General features: G+C 42.5%; 1 protein-coding gene across 5 annotated transcripts in view; it reads right to left on the bottom strand.

Annotated features, from left to right (window-relative positions):
- STOX2 (storkhead box 2) overlaps positions 1-20549 on the bottom strand; it is a 210382-nt gene that overhangs the window by 59847 nt on the left and 129986 nt on the right. The window lies entirely within an intron of this gene.

The following is a 20549-nucleotide window of genomic DNA, read 5'->3' as shown; positions in this document are numbered from 1 at the left end:
ATAATGAAGATTTTGCAATATCATAATCCGATCCACAGAGACATACTCAATCACCTAAGGAAAAGAGATTCAAATGTTACTACTTGATGAGAGAAACAGGTTAGCACAAGGTTGCACAATATTCCAGTAAGGATCTTTCCTAGCCTGCAAGGTGACAAAGGTAACAAATCCTGCCAAAAACCGCTGGGCTGCATTACAGAATATCCAATCTTAGGAAAACTCTGAATCACTAATGAACCTTGAAACTGTTCAAATTAGCCAGGCAGGCCTGAGATTTGCAACTACACAATTAACTTCTCCCCAGAGAAATGAAGGTAACAAAACATCAAATTTTTCGCAGAGGACAAAGTGCCTGTCTTATCAACAGGTGGGTTTCTCTTGCATTGTTCGGGGGGGATCACCGCATCCTGCCTTGTTTTAGACAAAGGACTCCAGCCTATTTCCAGGGCCTCCCCATTCAGGACTGAGCCCAGGCTGTTTGGCTCTGCATTTGCGCCACTAGACAGAATCAACATGTTGGTGGAAAGTCACAGCCGAAGATCCTACGTGTGCCCCAAGTATTTGAAGCGCTCACTGAAAACCTAGATAGGCCACCCCATGTACGTGTCCCTGCTTCTGTTCATGAGGTCTTTGTTTACAACCGCACAGAGTACCACGAAAGCAGCCTTTAAATTCCTGAAAGGCATAAAGCGAGCATGGTTGTGCAGCCAGACCAGATGCTGACGGACGCCTGCTGTGTGGCCTTGTAGTTTCTGAACGGTGATGGCTGGGCCGGCTAATCACCCGGTCTCCACGGCACGCCCGTGTCCTGCCCTCAGATCCAGCACGGGAGCTGGCGGAGGTCACCGTATTGTGCCGTGGCAGCAACCATTGTGACGGGTATTGTGAGAGGTGTCTTCATTCTTTGTGTATCCATTTAAAGGCTTATAAATTTTTATGGACTCTGCAAGGTAAATACAACAGGCCGGTTATAGGCTCCGTCCAGAAGCCAGCTCCCGTGCTTGCCATTTGAGACATAAGGAACCAGGTCGTCCACTCAGCTTCCCCCAAGTCCAACCCAGCATTTGGAGACGCTGCCCTAACCTTTCCAGGGCACTAGGTTACTGTTTATGAATGTGATAAAATTCCCTAACCACCTAAAAACCCTGGCGCGAGTCCAAGTCACTGGCGGCTCCTAGAGGACCGCGTTCGGGGTTTGGCTCACGTGCCCCGGTCACAGCAGCACCTGGATGGATTTGCTTCACAAACCGCACACACACATTTCTAGACCTCTGCGTCTGCAAATGCAGCCTCCCCTTAGAGCTTTAAGTTTAAACTGTCAAACCATTATTCAGCAGATAATTTGGGAGCAGTCGGATATCATGTTCCATTAATGACAACCACCGTAAGATCTATATCAGGACATAAAGCAGCCAATTTCAAGGAATCTCAAATGAGCTCAACCTCCTGACCAAGCGAATCCGACACTCTTTACGACCTCCTCTCCATCTATTAAAAGACTTATCGCAAATAAAAGACTTTACAAAGTAATCAACACCAAAATATTCTCTAGAAAGGAACAAGTTTGCTTACCCAACATAAATGCACTTTAATACATCATTTATCCATCAACAGATATTGTCACTGATGCCAGCACTCAAAAGAAATGTTGACTCTAAGCAGAATGACTAATATGGAGGGTTATCTCTTTTTTTTAGAAGACGCGTGAGATTCTATATGCAACATACACACGTGTTAAGTTCTCTATAACGTACACATGCACGTATAAAAGAATGAATAAAAGCAGCTGTAAAACTTCTTAACACGTTCGAGTCCGTAATTAACGCAAATAGGAATGAAAACATTCTAGACTGCAGTCTTTTGGAGGCAGGAGCTCATAATCCCCAAAGATTCAGAAGCATTACCTCATTGCAGCCTTGAGACAAGCTGAGCATTCACTCTAGGCCTTACCCAGCATCCTCCGGTTCACACAAAGACAACAGAGGCGTGACCAATCACATTGTGGCTAGCAGGCACTGTTTCAAAGCCCTCTCCCAGTATTACCCATTGACATGCTCGCTGGCAGCCTGCTGAACTTGTCGTCATGGCAACACATCCCAGCTGCTCACCGAGGCTTGTTATATTACTTTTCCTTTTCACCACTCACTTAGCTAATTAAAAATTTAGGACTACGTTTTGCATGTTGGACGCAAATTGAAACAATGCAGGGTTCTTTCTCTCTCTTCTTTCTTTTTCTTCTTCTTTTTTTTTTCAATGGAGCTTTAAATAATGCTGGGAAAAGCGATTTGAAGGACACTCCCATGAAGTCCCAATATAACCAATCAATAGAGAGACTGCGTGTAGCTCCAGCCAGATGGAATTTGTCGCTAGACCGCTAGACCTAATCTGCAGCAAAGCAAAACCACCGTGAACATCGCTAAAGAAGTTCTTCCTGTTTTGAAACATATAAGCCAATTCAGCACAGATGATCTACGTTGAAATATCCATATTATTCTTGGTCAGAATGCTCTTTAAATATTTTTGTTTAACATGATTCTGATTCGAAGCAGCTTTACCCATAATTCCACAATGCAAGCAGGGTAAATAAATAAATAAAGCACAGAGAAAAAAAGATCCTGTTAAAACGGCCAATACGGCAAGTGCTGAAAAGAGGTTCCAGCAGAAAGCACGTCTGTGGACCTGCCATGTGTTTGAGATCTGACCACCGAAATGTACCACCGCCACAGGAGGACGACAACAGCAGCTCTGCAGTCGAAAGCCCATGGAGAGAGGATGCCAGTTGTTTAGCAGAGCACAGAGACATCAACGAAACCTCCCAGACGGGTTCAGGGATGATGGCTGCCTCACACACACTGCCTTTCTGCAAACCCCCTTTATGCCTCCCAGTGATACCTGACAACCTGAGTCGATACCACATTCTAAGAATTCTACTGTAAAAATCCCCCTTGCTTCTTTTTCGTGTCAGCTCTCCACTTCACATATTTAATAGAGTAGAAAGAAAATTAAAATTGGAAATTCTGTTCATTGTGAATAAGCAGAGATAGCAGACCTCAAAGTGGTTTCGAAAATCCAAGTGTTAGAGTTTAAGGGAAAAGTCAGTACTAATTTCAATTAAATGAGAAAACCAAGATATCAAAAACAGGCTTGGAGCGGCGGCTTGGCTTCTGCTTCCTCCCACGTAGGTCTGCTCATTTTCCTCTCTGAAGTCATCCATGACTGCCTCTGTCCTCAAACACAGGGCAGACACAGACTCTGGCAGGCAGGCCATATGCCCCCCCAAGGTCTCCCCATCTCTGAGTTTTCAGATCTACCACCAAATACCACTGAAAGAAGTCCCACCCACTGAGATAGTTAGAAATGTCCAAGAAGCCCTATAGAATTCTAATTTGTCTGTGAGGGCTATGGGAGCGATGCCGGCCTATGAAAGCCAAGGAGAGGTGACTGGCAGAGCTATTTTGGGTATTCAAGGTAAATACTGTTTACTTTCTCCCTGTCTCCCCACTTCAAGTAACCAGGAGATGGAACATAAATGAGGCTGGTCTCCGGTAAACACGGGAGGCTGGAAACAGGACCTCCTAACTCCTTTTCCAGTGGACTGGAAAAGAAGAGAATGGAAGATAAAACCATCAAATAATTCTGGAAGCTGGAAAAACAGACGGATGAGAGGTAGCTGAATGGAGAGAGTAAAGAAAGTTTAAATATACATGCAAGAGGAAAAGCATACCACGGATGGTGTTGTGGGTGTAGTAATTCAGAAATGATGTTGTGCGTATGGTGAGGTTGAGAAAGTGAGTAAATACATTGTGGGAGAAGGAATATACACGTATGTCTGGGGAGAGGAGAGGAGGAGCCCCGTTTCCTAGCTCTGTCACTGAAAATCTCTAGAAGCAATGCTACCCCAGTAGCAAGGAACCCACACAGTATTCAAGATCTTGGGTTCTAAATACCATCCCCCACTGAAAGAAAAAAGGATTCTCAGAGAAATGATTGGTCTCAGGTCTGAGGCAAGAAACACACAAGTGAACCAGGAACATCTTTTTGTGCCAGAAAGCAAGAAAAGGCTCCAAAACTGATGGGAACCCCTGAAAAGACTCAGGGACCAAAGTGAAGGGGTTTCCTTGGCCAAATCAAAAACAAATTGAACATCAAATCATGTGTATGCAAAACACTATATAACACACTGAACGAAAAAGAATCCATGAGTAACATTGTGATACCAAAATGAACGAACAAATACAGGGTGTGCAGAAACAAATAATGCTTTTTTTTTTTTTGGTTCACAAATGAACACCAATTCGTAACTTCAGAAGAAATTAAAGAATTAGAATCTGCATTTTTTTAAAGATTTTATTTATTTATTTATTTGACAGAGATAGAGACAGCCAGCGAGAGAGGGAACACAGGAGGGGAGTGGGAGAGGAAGAAGCAGGCTCATAGCGGAGAAGCCTGATGTGGGGCTCGATCCCAGAATGCCAGGATCACACCCTGAGCCGAAGGCAGACGCTTAACTGCTGTGCCACCCAGGCGCCCCTAGAATCTGCATTTGTAACCACCATTGTAATCAAAGGCACTGAGCGAGAATTACTGATGCATGATAAAAACACACGGTAAAAGACTGCTGGAGAACAAGCATTCATACAGTCTCAAAGTATCAACGAATAGATTACTTTTTAATTACAAGAGGAAAAGATGATGGCAAAGCCAGGCTGACACCACCATAACCAAGTGATCAAACTTAGCATCACCAATGAGACAAAGAGCCAGCATATGTCTCCTAATGTTATGCACTGAAAAGCACACAATCCAACCTATGAAATATTCTTGCCAAAAAAAAAAGTTTAATCTATGTCTAATCAGGAAAAATAATCAGACATACTTCAAATTGTGGAATATTCTACGAAACAACTAGCCTGTAATGTTCAAGAAGGTTAATGTCATAAAAGACAAAAGGAAGCTGGAAAACTGCTCTAGCTTAAAGGAAAATGAGGACACGCAACACGTGGGGCTTGAGTGGAACCTGGGATTAAAAAATAAAAATCCAAAGAAAGCAGCCATAGAAAGCATTACTGGAATAACAGGACAAAATTAAATATGAGTTGTACACTAGATAATAGCATTATATCAATGTTTAGCTTTCTGAATTTGGCAATTCTGGTTTCATTATGTAACAGCATATCTTTGTTCACCCTAAAGATGAAGTGTCGTGGTGTTTGCACCTACTCTCCAACGGTACTAAAGACAGACACATGATAGATGATGGATAGATGGATGGATGGATGGATGGATGGATGGATGGATGGATGGATGGATAGATAGATAGATAGATAGATAGATAGATAGATAGATAGATAGACGTTTGGGTGGATGAACGGATGGACAGAAGGATGGATAGAGGGACAGATAGACGGATGGGTAGGCAAATGGATGGATAGATAGATGTATGGATGGATAGATGGACAGACAGACAATGAACAAATGTGGCAAAATGTCAACAATCAGTAAATCTAGGTGAAGGTTATACTGGTGCCCATTTCATCTGTTTCGTAACTTTTATGTGGTAAGAAATAAATTCAAAGCTGGAGAGGGAAAAGAAATCTGGAAAGTCTCTAGAATGTAGGTATCATTAAAGGTGAGGTATGGAACAGACTGAAACAGGCTACTGTTCGAAGACCTTAATAAAGCGGATTTGGGCACTCAGTCCCACTCCTCCATCTAAAATAGTGACCTCTCTCCTAGGCAGACATAGGAATTTTACATTCTGCAGGGGTTAAACTGGATGATCTTTGACTTAGGGACCCCAAGCATAGCTCAGGGAGTAGTCAGATGCTGAATAAAGTGGGATTTTGTGAAAAACAACATACTTCACTCAGCGTCTAGAATGCCAGCAGCCAATCAGGACACTAGCAGACTCTCCCGGGGAAGCCGACTAGGCAAGAGAAAAGTAGATGTCTCTGCAAGAAGGTCCAACAGAGGACAAACTCTATGTCCCACAGAACTTCCAAACGGCATTTCAGTGTCTCTGGGGATCAAGACAAAACCTAGAAAAGGAACTCTAAAAAAATGGAGACAGGGAATAGAGTAGAAGAACCCTTCTCCAAACCCCTAAATATTCCCAGGAAGCCACTGGAGAGATAGCCTGGCAAAATAAGAATATAAACTGAGAACTACAAAGACACGGGTCTTAGAAAACAGCAGATCCAACATAAGAGTGGTGAGAAGAAAACTCCCAGATAACAGCTGTTTGCCAGCCTAGAAAGCATTTAGTCCAGATCAGAAAAGGAGGACAAGGTGCTCTGAAGGGAAATTCTCCAAGAAAATAGGAGAATGGGTAGATCATTTGAAATATGAGAGCACTTTGAAAAAAACAAAAACACTTGTGGGTATATGGTACCTCTCATGGAGCATTTGGGAGAAAAATTAAAGATGGATATATAAAAATCTATGCAATTCAAAAAAGAAAGACAATCATTAACTGCAGGCAAAACAAACAGTTGCATAAGAAAGTAAATGGACTCAGTGCAATTCTTGGTCCTTCATTAAACAAAAACTATACAGTCATCGTAACATGAACACGGATTACTGATTTATCTTTAAATTCTTATATAACTGCATTGGAAAGATCAGGGGAAGGGAAGTGAGCTTACAAGGAAGCTAAATCTTCATGTACCCTCCCAGGAAGACAAAATATAAAATTAATAAATTGAGATACAGCATTACAAGCACATAATTTAGAAACTGAATAAATAGTAAAGAAACACCTAAAAGCATTGGCAGGGATGACCCCTAGGAAGTAAGAATCAGAAATGGTGGGGGATAGAGGGTAATGGGGTGTGTGTGTGTGTGTGTGTACTTAGCCATATCATTTTCTAAACTTTGTAAAAGTAAAAATTATATGATAAAAACAAAACTCTGGGGGCACCTGGGTGGCACAGTCATTAAGCGTCTGCCTTCGGCTCAGGGCGTGATCCCGGCGTTATGGGATCGAGCCCCACATCAGGCTCCTCCGCTATGAGCCTGCTTCTTCCTCTCCCACTCCCCCTGCCTGTGTTCCCTCTCTTGCTGGCTGTCTCTATCTCTGTCAAATAAATAAATAAAATCTTTAAAAAAAAAAAACTCTGATGAATAGCATACACAGGGGTAGCGTAGAAATCATTGCATTAGTAATACCTTTTCTGAATACCTCCTATGGGTCCAGCACTTACTAGCTTTGTGACTTTGGGCAAGTTTTTAATGCCCTAATGTCTCAGTCTGTGTACCTGTAAAATGGGTATAAAAATAATAATACATATCTCATTAATAGTATGTGGCACAGAAAAAATGCCCAGTCAAGTAAACTATTACTCATGCTGTTATGAATGGGGCCCTGGGTTTGCCACTGGGGAGCACTTGTCCTCCAGGACCTGCCGGGGCAGGTGGCAATAAAGTGATAGAGATGTGGGGCTAGGAGAAAAGTGCCTGTAGTCTGCTTCCCCTTAGCACCCCAGCACAAAAGATTAGCATTTCCAAAGTAAATTCCAGAAAACACTAGTCCGAGAAAACACTTCTTGAAAAACAGTCTTGTGGTCAAACCAATCTGGGAAACCACTACATATTACACGTTTCGGGAGGGTCACCACTCATCTAGCATATTTACGGCTCTGCAGTCCTGTGGTAAAGGGAAGGGTTCAAACCCACTATTTCCCAAACTCATTTCACCAGGGAACCCTTTTCTTTTCTGGAGAAACAAGTCTCACGAAAGTGGTGCTCCAATGAGACGTTCGGAGAGCCACAGCCATAGAGTTTTAAGACTGTCAAGAGGGAGAGACTTTCATTCTGCTCTCCCGATTTCATAGACTTTTAAATTCCCTTTTCATTTACCACAATCATTTTGACAAATTTAAAAGTGGTAAAAATATGTTTAATAGAAAGCTCCCCTGATGCAATTACTTTTGTGAAAAGAAATCTACTATGTACTGATGGGATCTGCATACACTTCTGAAAATGACCCTACAGCTGATGTCGGATCATTCACGACCAAGACAAAGCTCCAGGAAAGTGTTTGGAACAAAGGTAAAATCAGGAATAGATGCTTTGCGCTTATGTTTAGAAGATGACCATGAATCGTGGGTAATTTGTGAAATGGGACTGTTGCGGATTTGGAGGCGTCTATAACAAATCTGCACTGCAAGACCTCCCCTGGAACACCTTCTCAGGGAAAAGGAGCAGGTGGGTTCGCAGCCGTTTTGGGGTCTTGAAATATGCATGACTCGGATTATTTTATATTCACTTGCTTCTCTTGCCTTTTGAGAAAACTCAAAATGCATTCTCTCAGCACAGGCGCTTTCTGAGAACGCGAGTCTGGACATCCAGTGTTGTTTAGTTCACGAAAAACAAACAAACAAACAACTGCTTCCACGTGTAGAGCTGAAAAGGTTAGAGGAAAAGCCCTGGACAGTAAAAACAGTCGATCGCCTGCTTTTCAAAACGTGGAGGAGAGACTGTCTTCTTCCAAGTCATTGATGCAGATACCTGAGAAGCGGCAGCAAGGACGACCTGCCTTTCCCCAGCCCTGAGCCTCTTCCCTCAATGCCCCCCACATGGAACAGAAAGGGGCTTTCTAAGGGGCCTCAGCGTGGTCATGTCGTTCCCCTGAGGAAAGCCTTTCAACCACTGCCCTACACTCTTCTTACTGAAACTAAACCCTCTTTAACACGGGTTGTAGAGTGCTTTCTGCCATGGCCCCAGCTAACAGTTCTTGGCCAGTGTCCTCCTACGGGACTGTGACCTGCTGAAATCAGTCCTCTCTGGGCTGCCTGTTGACGTGTCTGGAGTCCCCAGCCCTCTGGAAGCTCCTTGAGGTAGCAGGTCTTATAGGATGTCACGCCCCCAGTGAGCGGTGTGCCGTATGCCATTCCATTTCTTTGGTACACTGTGATCTTTTCCAAACTCACCCTAATCGGGCCACTTGCCTCACTGAGGACAGCCCGTGACTCCTGGGGCACTCGGGCTCTCCATCCTGCCTCCCACGAGCTCCTTGGGAGCTCCAGCCACACTGGCCTCCCCTCTGCTTCCTGCTGCCCGACACCCTGCCCAGAGTTCTACCCAGGCCAGGTTTCATGGCAGCCTTCGTGTTTGATGCTGTCTCTCTCCCACTAAACTGTTGGTCCATGAAGGTCCTCCGCTCACCAGCAGATCTCCTCAAATAATCCCCAGACCACTGCCAGGCCCACAGCGACTCTCCATAAATGTGTCCTGAGTATATGAATGAATAAATGAATGAATGAATGCATGCTTGAATGATGTGTCTAGATCCACCTGGCGAAACAAAACTAAAAGAATTTCAGCTTTAGCCGCCCCTTCTATGAAACAGCAGTGTAATTTGGTAAGTGTAATGCAATTGACACATTAATCAAATATAATAAAACTGCTGTGCCATGGCCAGAAGAGCATGCCTAAAATGAAAATTCCATGATGTTTAATTCAAGTTATTAACTTTCACGGGGAGACCTTAAACCCCTCAGAGGCGCATGATGTAGGAAAAGGGGCTCCAGGAGACGTGGGATGGGCCAGAACATTACGTAACGCTGACCACCACAGAGCACTCCCACGTGAAAGCCCAAAATGTAAAGCATCATTCGGCTAAATTTCTAAAATTATAAGACCCTCAGCCTGAAACAACAACAGGAACTCAATAAGGAAATATGATTTACCAATATAAAAATACTTGGTGAAAATGTGAAATAAATGAATGCTCAATTTTTAAAAATACAGCAAATCCCAAACCCAAAACATGGGGACTATAATGCCAGTTTACCAAAATTAAAGAAGGAGAACAGAAGGAAAATGGTATCTTTGAGTTCCCCTGTTTAAGGAATCAGTATTTTGATTCTCTGAAACCTTGCCTATTTGAGTATTTGGTTAGCAACGTGGCTCCTGAGTTTGTACGACTTGAGATCATTTCTGAGCGCTCCGTTTTTGTACATTTCTCCATCTTTCTTTGGTGCCTGATCTTTAGGTCTGGCTGGCTGGTGGCTATGAACACCGCTCCACCCCAACTATGACACCAAGAACTTCAATGTCCCCATGAGGACATGCAAATAATTATCAAGACTATAGGGGCGCCTGGGTGGCTTAGTTGTTAAGCGTCTGCCTTCGGCTCAGGGCGTGATCCCAGCATTCTGGGATCGAGCCCCACATCAGGCTCCTCTGCTGGGAGCCCGCTTCTTCCTCTCCCACTCCCCCTGCTTGTGTTCCCTCTCTCCCTGGCTGTCTCTCTCTGTCAAATAAAAAAATAAAATCTTTACAAAAAAATTATCAAGACTATAACGCCACCACCGCATGGAATTTTAATTAGCAGATATCGCTTATCTTACTTTTCTCATGATCTTTAAGAATCAGCATTTTCTTTCCACAACGGATAAACCGGGAGCAAGGAGAAGAAAAGAGCTCAGGTTTACTGAGCGCCACACCTTAAGTACCAGGGACAGTATTTTACCTGTTGTCTCATTTAATCATAATGGCAACCCAGGAAGTTAGGTCTCATTATCTCAATTTTAAGAATAAAGTATTAAAAAGTTAATGGCTTCTCCAGAGACTACAGCAACAGCCCTGCGAGCACCTGGGTCCCCATCGAGTGATTATGACCCAAACCAGCATTGAACTGACCAACAGTAGTGTGGAGCTAAATTGGAAAACACTCCACCTGCCAATTTTGAACTCCTACGTATCAGTTTAAGGACAAGTAATAAATGTGCGAGCTAAAAATAGTCTACGGGCTTCTACTTTTGAAAGGAAGTAAGTCTTCACTACTGGCCAAGAGTCGCTCTCTACTTACCCTGAGATGGAAGCTTCTTACACAACAGCACCTTGTTACAAGTTAGGCTAGCACAGAATCAAGGAAAAACCCAACTAATTATAACACAAGATGCCAACCGCTATAGTAGTATGTACCAAGTGGTCCTGGGACACACAGAGGGAACATAAACACTGCTTGGGAGAACCCCAAAAATGTCCCAGAGAAAGGCGACCGCCAGGGAGTCTTCAGGAAGAAGTAAGAGGGAAAGGCATTCCAGCAAAGACAAGAGCGCGTGTACTACAAAAATCTGCAAACATTTGCTGAGTACTGAGAGTAAGGTAACTACTACTATTTAATCCTTCAACAATCCAAGCAGGTGGTACTATTACCATTCACTTTTTACAGGCAGGGAAGAGGAGCACAGGGAAATTAAATCCTGCATCCACCTGGTGGAAGAGGGTATCGCCCAAGAGCTGAGAGAACAGGGCATACTTGGGGGTGCGTGCTGAGTAAGAAGGGCAGGTCGGTTTCACAAACGACACAGTTAATACACCAGCCAATGCTGAGGCCAACGGTTAGGTGTGACTTATTATTACGTTCTTGCTGTGTGCCTGGCACCTTCTACATACATGACCTCATTTACTCCTCACGTCAATCGTTTCTCTTTTTTTTTTTTAAGATTTTATTTATTTATGTGACAGAGAGAGACAGCCAGCGAGAGAGGGAACACAAGTATGGGGAGTGGGAGAGGAAGAAGCAGGCTCCCAGCTGAACAGGGAGCCCAATACGGGGCTGGATCCCAGGACCGTGGGACCACGCCCTGAGCTGACCCTTAAAGACTGAGCCACCCAGGCACCCCACATCAATCGTTTCTCAAATAGTTGTTCTTACAATGACCGTTTTATAAATGAGGGCATTAAGGCTAAGAAGAGCCACGTACTTTGTCTGGGATCACACAGTAAATAAATGCTGAATTCAGGACCTGAAATGGAGTCAGTCTGGCTAGACAGCCCATGATTTTCACCACGATGCGGTGCTGCCTTTTGATTAAACACCAAGAGGTCATTTGAAACAATTAAAAAGTGGGGTTTTTTTAATCTCAAATTCAGCCAATACCTTGTATTTATTTGTTTTAGAATGGGACCAGTTACACAGAAACATCCCTGCATTCTTACCAAAATCATTTACCCTGAGTGCCCATTTACATAGAAAATATTTTAAATTGTTCCATTTAAAAACCTGTATTCCTAAGAGAGCTCTGCAGCCACACTCAAAATGTATTATTCAGATTTAGAACATTAAGCATCTCATGACTGAAGGTTTTTTAAAGAGCTTCAAGAAATACATTCTAAAGGGAGGATACGATGACTGCAGTTCTTGGCAAGGATAGAGGAAATGATGTGTCCTAGCAAAACAAACCACAGGTAAAAGAGCACACTGAGTGAGGACAAGAGCTCATTTCCAAAAGTCTTTGTCAGACCTGTTACGGCGTCTTTCAGCTGCCTCCGAAATGATGTGCCCCGACATCAGGGACCGAAAACGCCTTCGCTGTCCTGGGGACATGGTTTTCCTGAGCCCTCTGCAACGTTCGTGATCCCCCAAGAAGATCGAACCTTCTCTGTTTTCACAAAACTTCTTCTCCTGAGAAATGCCACAGATTTCACTCTTCAATGCCTCTTCCACCGGCACACACAGCACTTTACACCCCCCAGAACTGACCTGAGCACAACTCACTTTTGTTCAAAATAAACATAATACAACCTGGAAACGATCTACAAAATCCAAGGGACAAAATTACTAAATAGATAAGTAAATAAACTGTTCTATCAATAACCAATTAATGTCACTTTGCCAAGGATTTCTCACCAATGAATGTGACAATTCTCTCCTCAGCTAAAATGAGATCTGTCTTCTGTCTCCCCCACCTCCATCCCCCAAATTCTGCAACTGGGATTCTCCTGTGTTTTCCCTCCTTGGGAGAAATTTTAAACATCCAAGAGAAATTTTAAAAATGACAAACACCTGCAGAGCCACCACCCCATGCTTTCGGCAACGGCTGAAATTTTGTCATCATCTTCTCTATAGAAGAAATGAAATCTTTCCAGTAAAGGTGATCTGATTCATTGTCTCCATACCCACAGACAATCACTCTCATTAACTTGCTGTCAGTTCTCCCGGGATACTTAAAACACTTTTACATATGTAAATGTATACACATAGGATATTTGGTATTTGTAGGTGCATAATAAAAGACTTAACTAAATAGTATCAGATTGTGGATTGCTCTGTAACTGTGTCTGTCTTCTCTGTTGACGAACCCAGCATCTAGCACTGAGGTCTGGACTGGACGTGGAAAATATTAGATGAGTATCTGTTGAATGAATGAAAGGTAGGTTGAAAATAGGGAAGTGCCATAATTTGCTGAATAAGTAAATTCTTCCAAACATTCTTCACTAGACATCAAACTCGAATGCAAACAGAACTTACACAACTTTTCACCCATGTATCTTAGAAGTGTGCTCAGTAAATACCTGATTGAATAACGACATCTCCTCAATGTATTTGAGTATCGCTACCATCTGGAAGACCTGCATATCAGCCCCATGTTAGGCTCAAAGAAAGGTATATTTTCTAGAATGTGGAGGAGTATAGCGGCTTCAGTCTCCATTGTGCACAACCTGGCCAACACGCTCACTTTGCAATAGGAATGACCTGATAAATAACTATTTTTTTCTGATTTAGTACTGACAACTAGTCTGTGATGTATTCCCCAAGTTCCTAGCATGGCTTCTTTCCCGCCCCACACACTCTGTTAGAGCGTTCAGGACACCGTAAGTAATTTGTTGGGTTTATACATCTGTCTTCTATACATCAAATCACGGTTTTCTCAAGGGTAGTACTTATCTTTAACCATCTTTGCATCCACAGCACTTGGCTCGAAAGCTCAGTCATAGACAGCTACAGTGGAGTGGATCTCCTTGATTCTTAAAATACCATAAAACTCAACAATGATTCTGTGCTTCCATATCTCCTCATATGTTTTAAATTTTTGATCACTTTATTTCTTAATATTTTTATTTTTAAAACATTTTTAACATGGAAACTTCCCAAAATTCAAAAGCGGACAGAATAGTATACTCATGTACCTATCACCCAGCTTCAATAATTAATTCATTTTATCCTTCTTTACAGAAACCAAAGCTGGATATCACAGACGATACATTATAGGTATGATTTATTCAAGGAAAACTATGCAAAATCACATGCAAAGGAGAGTCCTTGGCCCTACATCAAAAAGGTGTTTTCAGTTAAAATATTTTAGATTTTTATAAAATGACTCCCTGCTTCAGCTAAGTTTGTCAATTAAACAAGCAGCTCCCGGTCCTGTTCATGAAGCTGTGTTCAGGACTGTCAACTCTGCAGACACAGGGTCACGGTCCCGTAATATCCTGCACTGACAATTAACGCTGGTGAAGTAACTGCGTGTCATTAATCATGAAGGATCACTGTTCCTTTCCAGCCTAAGTCTTCATCTGTAATAGTGAACCTTATTACATTTGGACTCTCCCAGTGCCTTCTGTATGCCACTCTGAAAGCCATTTGCATCCCAGAGTCACACATTTCTCTACAAAGTTTTAACTCCCTCCTTCCAGAGCTGGAATTCAGAGCTCCAGCAATTAGACGGACTGAGAAGTCAAGCTCATACAGCAATCCAAAGCCAGAGGCCAAGCTCTTCATGAAATGAAAATATTTGAGTAGGAGAGTAATAATAATCAATTTCACTTCCATAAGCATTGCTTTCCAAAGGAAACTGTTTTTAGAAAGAGAAAGATGTGGGGTGCCTGGGTGGCGCAGTCGTTAAGCGTCTGCCTTCAGCTCAGGGCGTGATGCTGATGTTCTGGGATCGAGCCCCACATCAGGCTCCTCCACTGTTAGCCTGCTTCTTCCTCTCCCACTCCCCCTGCTTGTGCTCCCTCTCTCGCTGGCTGTCTCTCTCTGTCTCAAATAAATAAAATCTTTAAAAAAAAAGAAAAGAAAAGAAAAGAAAAGAAAAGAAAAGAAAAGAAAAGAAAAGAAAAGAGAAAGATGTTTTCTAAAGACCACAGGAGAGAGAAAATCCTTCAGAATGTCATCTGTCTGTCCATTGGAACCTGTGCCAGCCCTGTGGTGGCTACAAAGGTCCTGTTTGGTTTTCTCAAGCTGCAACAGCCATTGGCCTGTATTTCACAAATAAAAGGCTTTTTTTCCCCTCGTTTGGGAGTGCCTACAAAGTCAATTTACAAATGTAAATTATGCAGTATGGAATTACTCTTTTTTTCTGAGAAAAGGAAGGATTTGGTGAAGGGGAGCTCAAGGACTAGAGGTTTTTGCATACAGGTCACAACAATGAGAGAGGGAAGTGTAGCTGTCTCCTAGATACCAGCTCCGAAGAATCGGGGCCTCGCAGGGACTGTTCAGCAGGTGTGTGGACACCCAAATGTAGCCATCTCAAATCTGGCTTCACAGGGCAAGTCACGAGCGCCCTACAATTATCTAACTATTTTTCATTTTTTGTTTTGTTGTTTGTTTAAGGAAGAAGCTTCGTACATATGTGGATCACAAACGTGTAAGAAAAGTGTTTCACAAATGTCTAAACTAAAAGGAAATTAGCTGGCTGATCAATCAACAGTAGATTTGATTGTGCCTCTGTTGACAGGTCTGCTCTGGGTGTCAAAGTTTATTTAACTGTTGGCTGCTGATCTGTTAATATCAAAATTACATTGATTGTGCCAAAATCAAAGATTGCTCTGCTGTTTACACATTAGGCAGGAAGGCTAATTACTTACTAATCCTTGAGGGTTTTAAACACTTCTGATGTACTAAATACCCCTGAGGACCATACATATTTTTTAATGGGTTGAGGACAGATCCTTCAACACATGTGTAATCTAAAAACTAAAGAGCATGTGACAGATGCCAACAAGGGAATCATTATGTCTCTTGTCATAGAGAAGTCTCAGATTCTCTCTCCAGCCAAAGTTTACAATAAAATAGTCACGATCTACTGATTCATATTTCATCTCTGTGTTCCTTCTGGTGGAGCTTTTTAATGCATAATACATAAACTTAATAATATTAATATTAATTCTGTCTGCCATTTGCCAACGACTTCCTGTGCGCCGGGCACTGTGCTGAGTCCTACAGCACACCACGTGATGCCTGCCTTTTCACTTCATGCTCAGGACGCTTGGGAGGGACAGACCCCCAGGACACAACGACCGGGGTGCTCAAGAAATAGTTTTTGAATGAATGAAAGAACTGAAGAGGAAGAAGAGAACCAGAAGGACGGGTAAGAAGGAATATTGCGTACAAGTGCATATTTCTCCAATGCTCCGTCGTCCACGGAATCCACAGTTCAGTACAGTCATCTCACCGAGTAATTAATTTGGTTCATAGAAAGAGACACTGAAGATAGCCTAGTGTTTTTTTTTTTTTTTTACGAACTCATCATCCTTAGGTCGGGCCTACGTAAAAGAAGCTAGATCAGAACTTTTTGCATAAGAAGTGGCTGGTTAGCCATACTAGATCAATAACCACACACACACACACACACACACACACACACACACACACACACAGCAAGTTTTGTATCGCCTGTGTCCACGTCTGTGTTCGCCTGAACAAAAAAATGGTGTCTTTGGCATAGTATTTCATCAAAAAGCATTCACGGAACGATTCCTTTATGCGGGAATTAGTAAACAAAATTTTACAACAGTAAAATAAATAGGGTTGGAAATTTAGAAAAAGGAATGTGTTTAGAACAAAACAAAATATATCAATTATTCAGGGTAATACAAAGTAGGAAATTCTTAAAGAAAAAGCAAGGCAGGCTTTTATGTTGCTGTTTCGGGAGTAAACGTAGTATAACCAAATTAGAAAACAGCACTTGACCTCTGTCAGATATCATGCCAACAACCAGCTTGGGTTATCGTAGCGCCTCAAATTAGATTGTGCTACATTCCTGTTGATGAAAACATCTCCGAGAGGCCGGCTCTTGGATGGCCGCTGTGATAAAAAGCGATAGTGTGCAAAAGAGTCGTGCTCAGTGTGGAGCATGGATAAGGGTGGCAGTGTCCAATCTAATGCCCACGTCTGAGAGGTGGTGCAGTGCCCAGCATGCACATACGTCTCCTTAGTAACTGGAGTTCCTGAAGAATAAAAAAAATAGTTTTCAAATTGCTACTAAGTTGTTAGGACATCCTTTAAAGATTTATTTAGTCATCTGGACCTAAATTAGTGAACAGAATTTCTTTCGCCTTAGGAATGCCAGGACAAAGTTACCGAAGCATGAAAGGCACCGTGAATCCACAGAGTCAGGGAACCCGTGGCTCACTTCCAAGGGCGCCCTGATTTCAGAAATGAAAAAAGAGGCATCTTCAAATAAGAGAATACCGTAGTTACGATCAGGCCCGACGTATCTATCACATGGCTCAGAATTTTCAGGAATGTTACATCTCCTCACTGTGTCGCTTCACAGATGAGGAAGCTGAGATGCAGAGAAGTTAGGAAGCAGGTCCCCAGGGCACCGAGCTAGGAGGATGCGAGAACTGGAACTCAGACGTGGGCCTGTCTCCCCCAAGCCGGCACTCCTGACTCGAGCACTGCTCCCAGTCCCCCAGCGACTCCATTACACCTCACACCACACAACACTCAAGAGACACTCAGTCACTGTAAACAACTCTTGTTACTATCTGTAGTGGATTCAGTGGTGGCCCCCCAAAAGCATACATTGACGTGCTAACCCCCCAGACCAGCGAAGGTGACCGTATCTAGACAAGGGTCTTTAAGGTAAGGATCTTGAGATGAGAAGTCATCCTGGATTAGCCGGCTGGCCGTAAATCCAATGACAAGTATCCTTCTAAGAGACAGAAGGCCTCGTGAAGATAGAGGCAGAGACAAGACAGATACAGTCACAGGCCAAGGAAGGTCTGGAGCCACCAGAAGCAGGAAGAGGAAAGAAAAGATTCACCCCTTAGAGCCTTCAAAGGGAGTGAGGCCCTGCCAAGACCTCGATTTCGGACTTCTGGCTTCCAGAATTGTGAGGGAGTAACTCTCTGGGATTGTGAGCCACCTCGCTGACCGTACTTCGTTGCAGCAGCTCGAGGAAACTCCAACACCATCCGTAGAGCCAAATCACCGAATGACTACGTTGCTTAAAAATCCAAGCGACCTGGTCAACCACTAACAGCGGTTACGAGTGCAGACTCTGAAAGTAATCTCCGACCCGGGAGACACCAAAGAGCTGACTCTTGACCAATTTCATGACATGGTTCTCATTTTAAAAATAATTTATTTTCAGAAAAAATATTTATAACTAGTAGCCTACTAAAAGACCGGTATTTAATTTTTTTAAAGATTTTATTTATTTATTTGAGGGAAAGAGAGCGAGCTCGAGAGAGCGGCAGAGGGAGAAGGAGAAGCAGGCTCCCTGAGTAGGGGGCTCAACGTGGGGCTCAATCCCAGGACCCTGAGATCATGACCTGAACCGAAGGCAGACACTTAACCAACTGAGCCACCCAGGTGCGCCAAGATCGGTACTTTAAATCAGAGCTGATAGATTGTAACAACTGATATTACAAGGCTAGAAAAGATATCTGAAATTTCAAAACAATCATCCTAAAATGAGACAGAATGTGGTCTCCAAGGTGAGTTATGAAAACCAAAGTTATCACACAGAAGCCACAGCATTTCAAAGAACAAACTCTGAGAATAAAAGATTCTGCCTATAAACAAACTCATGGAAAAAATAACTTGGAAGGAAATAACCTACCTTTATTTAAAAAGAACAAAAACAATGATGGGGACCCCACACATCATGGGAAAACCACAGGGTACAAGTAATCCATCACTAAAAGCTCTTAGGAAAGGGCTGTTTATAAGATGTGTGTATAAACCAAACAACCGCTTATTTCCTCAGCTTCAGATGGATTCATTATACTTGTGCTTCTCAAACTACCTGTGGCAAGGATGCTTTTGTAAAATATAATAAAAATGAATTATTGGGGGAAATGACATTTAAAACTGAAAAAAAGGAAGTCCAAATTTTTTCATTTTTTATTTTTTCCAAATTTTTATTGTATGCAGATATCAAATTGCATTTCAATAAATGTAACCAGAACAAATAAAACACAGGCAGAAAATACAAACGGTGCACACTGTTCATTGAAAGTGTACTCCAACAATTAATTTCAAGAAAAGCTATTATACTTGGAATTCTTTGTCTTTTCGTAATTGTAATGGAACAAAATTTATGACAGAAATAGTATTCCCCATATTAAATGTCAATATGCACACCCTGAACAAACTAAGTGTATCAATAAGGTTTTTAATGTCACAAATGAGCTTGCTTCTTGCTTGTTAAGTTACTAATCTAAACTGGATGGATGGCAATGCTCTTGCAAGAGATAATGTGTATCTAAAATGCGTCTGTGTTTTGTTTTAATAACAGTCACAGTAGAGAAATCAGTTTCAAAAAGGTATGTTAAATGGGAATGGAGGAGATCTGAAAGCAATTCAGCAAGCTTGGGCTTTTTTTTTTTTTTTTTTTTTTTTTTTTAGCTTTTACTCAAAGCCAGAGATGCTGTTTTTTTCAAAATTTATCTTTAATCCTTTATCAATAGTCAATGCCCACAATTTATCCAGTAAAGTCAGAGTTGAGTTTAAATCATCTACTGGGGACACCTGGGTGGCTCAGTCAGTTGAGCATCTGCCTTCGGCTCAGGTTCTGAACCCAGCGTCCTAGGATCGAGTCCCGCATAGGGCTCCCTGCTCAGTGGAGAGCCTGCTTCTCCCTCTGCCTGCTGCTCTCCCTGGTTGTGCTCTCTCTCTCTCTCTGACAAACAAGTGAATAAAATCCTTAAAAAGTTTTTTTAAAAAATCATCTATTGACAAAAAAAGTGGTTTCCAGGTTTTGTAGCCTTGTGGGTTATAGAAACTAATCTTAAGATGGGGCATATAGGGGCACCTGGGTGGCTCAGTTGGTTAAGTGTCTGCCTTTGGCTTGGGTCATGATCCTGGGGTCCTGGGATCGATCCCCACACCAGGTGCCCTGCTCAGTGGGGAGCCTGCTTCTCCCTCCACCACTGCCCCCTGCTTGTGCACTCTCTCTTTCTGTGTCAAATAAATAAATAAAATCTTACAAAAAAAAAAAAAAAAGAAAGATGGGACATACAGTAACAACATCCTCCTAACTCAGCTCAAACCACACCTGAATTCAACGAGACAGTCCACGAACAGTGTGCTTGGACGTGGCTGAAATGTCAATCTCCTCTCGGGTTTAGATGCCTACTCTTAAGGTATTTTTAAATATTTTAACCACCTTATGGAGGTATGATTGACATACAAACGGCCGCACGTATTTAATGTATGCAACCTGATGATGTCAGAGAGAAGCATACACCCGTGGAACAGCATTATGCCTATAGTTAACGGCACTGTGCTGTATACTTAAAAATCTGCCAGGAGGGTAGATCCTATGCTAAGGATTCTTATCACACACACAAAAGACGAATAAGTAAAGAGGGCAGGAGGAAACCTTTGGAGGTGCTGGGATGCTACTGTATTTCTGTAATACAATAGTCTATAAGCATGCGGCTCACAGACCGAGTAAAAACTTAGGTATACAGCAAGAGACGAGAGTATGTTTTAGACGGCCGTGGCCAACACAATTTCTAGTTCCACCTTCAAAAGAAGACTATTTCTCCCCCACACACACACACTTTTATTGACATATAAT

Source organism: Ursus americanus, chromosome 27 (genome assembly GCF_024610735.1).
Source record: "Ursus americanus isolate L20-20 chromosome 27, mUrsAme1.1.p, whole genome shotgun sequence".
NCBI classification, from domain to species: domain Eukaryota; kingdom Metazoa; phylum Chordata; class Mammalia; order Carnivora; family Ursidae; genus Ursus; species Ursus americanus.
The sequence above is the reverse complement of the archived record's forward strand: the minus strand, read 5'-3'. Positions and strand labels throughout refer to the sequence as shown.